General features: G+C 65.0%; 1 long non-coding RNA gene across 1 annotated transcript; it reads left to right on the forward strand.

The window, feature by feature from the left end:
- Positions 1-1123: 1123 nt before the first annotated feature.
- On the forward strand, positions 1124-4227 carry LOC116738403. Its single transcript, XR_004344297.1, has 3 exons — positions 1124-1194; positions 2666-2840; positions 3667-4227. It is a non-coding gene; the product is annotated as an uncharacterized LOC116738403 (long non-coding RNA).
- The last annotated feature ends 1001 nt before the right edge of the window (positions 4228-5228 follow it).

Raw genomic sequence — 5228 nt, forward strand, 5'->3', positions numbered from 1 at the left:
TGGAATACTGCCTGTAGGAGGCAAGGCTGCATCTGGCCTTCCCGGAGAAAGGGCAGTGCGGGTAGAGACAGGAGAGGACCCCTCACAGCGGGGACACCCCGGGGAGAGTGGAAGCCCTGAGATAGGAAGTGGGCCAGGCTGCGGGCACGGCGAGGAAGGTGGGGGTCCAGGACACCCTCCAAGAGCAGCAGGTCAGTGTCCGTACACAAGCAGAGTCCAGCCCAAGAGGTCCGGCCACAGTGACAGGAGGCTGGCCCCCCTCCACGGTCCCCATCCTGCTTGCTGACCCCACAGGCAGGAAGAGACATGGTCTGTGACCCCCGAGCCAGGAGAGGGACAGTCCTTGGCAGCAGGTGAGGGGCCGTCTAGGCTCCTGACCTTCCCTGCAGCCTCCCTCCCGCTCGCTCTGCCCCTGAGCCCCTCGAGCTGCCCCCGCTGCCCCCCACTGCCCCATGGGGCATACACGCCACCAGGTGTCACCGCCTCCTGCTCTCTGCCTGGGTTCTGGCCCCTTCCCGATCCTGCGGTCCCCACGCCCTCCCCACTGCCCTGGGAGGACTCCCCACAGTCCTGCACCAAGAGGCCTAGATGGTCCGAGGGTCTGCCTCTCTCAGCTCTTGTCCACCTCGGATTCCCGTCAGTACACCTGAGCCTCACTGGTCATGGCCTCGGGCAGTGACTCCCTCCCAGGGCCCTGCCCGACCTCTGGTTGACCTCGTCCTGGGTCCTAAAGCCCCATCAGTCGTGGAGGAGCACAGGCGGCCGGTACCGAGGCCGGGGCACCCCCATCCTGAAATGGAGGCAGGGGACAAGAGCCAGAGCCGGAGAGCGGGAAGGAGAGAGACGGCGCGAGGGCTGAGCCGGCCTCCTCGGCCCTCGTGCTGCCCTCCCTCGAGGGCCATCAGGGAAAGGAGGGGCCTCCCCGGTGCCACGCGTGTGCGCGCGTGAGCGCTGCGCCGTGACCCCCGCCTTCTCGCCCCCTAACTGGAACAGAAGCGCCGCCAAGCGCGCGCTGGCAGCACAGCCGCCGCCCGTCCCAGCTGATGGGGCTGCCCGGCGGTCACAATGAGCGTCTGGAGAACCCGCCGGCAGAGCGGCCTTCCCGCGAGACTTCTGCATCTCGTACCCGCAAACTGTGTGCCGCCCACGTTTCGCAGCAGCGGACGCGGACGTGGGAGCAGCGTGCAGACTGAGGTGCGGTGGCCGCAGGGGGGCTGCGCTCCCGTGAGGGGGGTCGTGAGGCTGGTGGCGCGCTCTCCCCGCCCCTCCCTCACCTGCCCGCTCCGTGGGAAACCTCTGTCCCTTCCTTCGTTTACTGGAGGAGGCAGGGACTATTATGGGTCATGTCACCGCCGTGGCAACCGCGTGGTCTGAAGCGCTGGGAGAGGACAGACGGGAAGCGACGGGGACAGTACGTCAATGGGTCTTGACGTGGCTGCACAGAGCCGGCCGCTGGGACGACTCGGGCTGGGGAGTTGGGGGGGCGGTTAATGCAACCCCACCGGAAGCTGACCCCAGGCGGAAAGCTGAGGAGGTCGCGCGACACGTGGGCCTCCGCCCGGCCGGGAACAAGCAAGCCTCCTTCCGGGGACTCTGTGCCGCCCCGCCCCTCCCAGGCCCCGCCCCACACGGGGACGCCATGCCGCCCCGCCCCTCCCAGGCCCCGCCCCGCCCCGCACGGGGACGCGGTGCCGCCCCCGCCCCCTATGCCCCGCCCCACACGGGGACGCCCTGACGCCCCGCCCCCCCAGGCCCCGCCCCGCACGGGGACGCCGCCCCGCCGCCCCATTGGCACACTGCGCGTCTCCGGTGGGGCAGTGTCCACCGAGGCCCCAGTGTCCCAGCAGCTCCCCGCCGCGTGAAACATCAGGAATAAAACCCACACGTGTTATAAAATCACTAAGGACTCTTCAGTACGAGAAGGTCCGTCCCCTGTCCCGTTCTGGGGACACATCGTTACCCTCCTGCTCCGGGACGATGGTCTTTCCCAGTGACGGGAGTAGCAGCTGACACCTCCTGAGTCTGGCCCGTGTGCCCGGGGTTAAGTGTGCAGGCGGAGAGGCCGACGAGGGGGTCCCGTCGTTCTCTCCACTTCGCAGAAGAGGAACAGCCCCCGAAAATTAAATAACTTTGAGAGGTCGCAGTTAGTGGGGGCAGAGGGCCGCCCGGTCTCCGGCTGCCGCGGTCCGCGCGTGGACGCCCCTGGCCGGGGGTCCGGACCCGCCTGTGGCCCCGAGCTCGCTAGCTGTGCCCAACTCCGGGCGGCCTCTGTGAACCACCGAGCTTTTTGGAACAGCGCCCAGGAGAGAGTGGGCCTGCCCGGCTCCCCTCCTGGTCGGCTTGCCCCCAGCCCCTGGCTGGTTCTCTGCCGAGGGTCCCAAACAAAGCAAGAGGCAGCCCCTCTTGGCCTCCCTGCCGTGGCCTCCCCACGTGGCCCCTCCACGTGGTCCCCCACCTGCCTCACCATAGTCTGGGCAGCTGAACTTCTTACGTGCCAATTCAGGGCTCCCAAGAGGGTAGGCAGGAAGCTGCCAGACCTTCTGAGTTGCCACAGTGTCACTCCCGCACCTTCCTTTGTTTAGGGGACTGTGTCCTGAGAGGCTGAACGTGCCAGGACCCAGGGCCCCAGACTGACCTCGAACCCTCCCCACTGTCCCTCCCCTAGACTCACAGGTTTTCCCTACATGCCTGGGATGCGGCGGTAACACGACCAACCAGGCTTCCAGAGGGCTGGGTTCTGTTTGGCGAGCTCTCCAGACACGGTTACTCGCCAGGAAGCTCCTTCTGGCTCAGCTTTCCTGTAAACAGACATGAGGGAGGAAATCAACGGGCTCAGGGAGGTGAGTGCAACCACATCTCCTAAGGGGTCCCTCAGCACCCTCGACTCTGGCCAGATCCTAAGTGGGAGACTGGCGAGACATCTCGGGAGCCTGGGTGGGCGGGCGGTGGGGTGCTGCAGACGGCCGCCCTGGGGTCTTCCCGGAGCGGCTCTATGGGGGGCTAACTCAGAGGTGATCACTCGGAGCGCTCCAGCTCTGCGCACAGTCTCGTGGGCGCATGTGAAGGGCCCACCCCGAACGTCCTGCCCGCCCAGCGCCACTCGCACCCAGACACTGGTGCACACGTACGTGCGCACACACGCACCCACACTGGCACGTGCACAGAGTAGCAGGCTGTGAAGCACTAAGTCATGCAGGTGCTGAAGCAGGAGTTACACGGGGGACCCCGGGCAGTCCCCCCTGCCACACCAATCCCCCCTGCCTGCTGCCCAAGGGCCCCTCCTGTCAGCCCCAGCCAGAGCCCCAGGCCCGACTTTGGTTGGTGCCGCTTGGATCGTGGGCTCCAGACGGGGGAGGGCGACCGCCAGCTCTGAGGCGCCACCCAGTCAGCAGAGCAGGACCAGGGTGTGTCCCCTCCGGGCATGACTGGCCCAGAGGGCAGAGGTGGCTCTAAATGGGGACACTGGAGCTGTTAGCAGAAGACAGGACAGATACGGCCGGGTAAATGCAAGGGCTGTCCACGGGCCACAGCACGAGACAGGACGGCATGGTGCCCCCAGGAGCTAACGAGACTCCAAACTGCCTCTGGGTGAGCACCGCTCAGCTCTGACGCTCGCTGTGTGACCCGGGGCAAGTTACTCACCCTCTCTGTGCCCGTTTCCCATAGGTAAATAAAATAAATAAAATGGGGGCAATGACATACGCACATCTCGGGGACGTGTGGCTGTGCCTCTGTGTCATTAGCACTGCAGCAGAAGCTTCCTCTGACCAAGGACAAAAATCCACGTGGCAGATCCGGGGGGCCGAGGCCTCAGACGCTGCTGACCCCCAGAAGACCCCGGAGAGACCTCCTCCTGACTGGGGCGGCTGGAGAGGTGGCAGTGGCCTGGGGTGGGCAGCCCCCAGGAGCATCCTCCAGGCCTCAGGCCTGCTGGTCCCAGCTCGGTGTCCCCTTTACACCTAATTAGATTTCGTTGTAAAGAGATAAAGGCTGTTACTTTGTATCAGCACATGTTCCTCTGCAGGACCGAGTTCCTGAGAGAGGAGAGACAGGCAGGGAGATGAGGAAAAGAGCCGGCATGGGTAGACTCCGGAATAAGACCCTGACAGGCTCAAATTGATTCTGCAGCCCGGTAAAATTGAGCGCAGAGGGAATTGGATTTGTGCCCTGTTAAATGTAACTGCCTCTTGCTGTCTATACCAGAAGCTGTTAAAATGGTAATCTTTAGAGGTGTGTGGAAATTGTGTGAGAACAGACCGGTGAACCATCCTGGGGCGCAGGCTTCCTCCGCGCACGCAAAACGGCATCGTTGTTCCTAGTAACATCATAAACACCTTGCGCTTGTAATGTAAGCAGAATCAAGGCTCCCGGCAACGTCTCCAAGCGTGGGGTCACTGGGGCTTCTGGGGGCTCCGGAAGCAGGCCCTTGGGCTGCCGGTCCCGGGCGGCTGGTGGGCTGTGGGGTCTCACCTCCCCCAGCCTGGGGCAGGGAGGCGGGGGCGGGGGGGGGGGTGCTTCACGTCTCCGCATTCATCAGCCTGGACCCAGGACAGGCTCAAAAGAGGACTTGCTTCTCCCTCGGGACAGAGCCCAGGGGACTCTCGCAACCTGGAACCCTCGCTCCTGCCTCTCCCCGCCCCACCCTGCCCTGTCTTGCCCCGTCCCGTCAAACCCCCTCCGCCGGGTCCCACCCCAATCCCCTGTGCCCATCCCCCAGGCCCCATCTGCCTCTCGTTGTGTCTGAAGGATGTAGGAGTAAGGAGTTCTGAGCCTTCCCGAGAAACAGCCCTGTGCCCACTGTCTCCAAAGCAGTCTCGAGAGGCCGACCCCACTCACGCTTGGGAAGCGCCCCAGTCCCGCTGGGCTGGGCTGTGCCTCAAGCCACCGCCACCATGATCCCACACGTCAAAGGTGCACCCTCACTCCCTGGGTGTCCAGGGTGGGGCAGCAGAGTTCACGGGGCGGGGGGGGGGCACTGGGAACCCCAGCTGACATACCTCTCGGCCACCAGCACAGGAAACCCCGCGAAATGGCCTTTAAAGGTCACTGGCCAAAGCGGGTCTGGAACAGCAGGCCAGGTTCTCTGTGCACGGCTGGGAAGGCTCACGGGTGTGCCTTCCAGATCACTTAATTCTGCTCACCGTCCCTCCTGTCTCCCCGGCGGGTCGGCCCCGTATTTCAGCCCTACCGAGCCGGGGCCTCTGGGGGACGCCTGCTCGGGAGGCCCC

Source organism: Lynx canadensis, chromosome D3, assembly GCF_007474595.2.
Source record: "Lynx canadensis isolate LIC74 chromosome D3, mLynCan4.pri.v2, whole genome shotgun sequence".
NCBI classification, from domain to species: Eukaryota; Metazoa; Chordata; class Mammalia; order Carnivora; family Felidae; genus Lynx; species Lynx canadensis.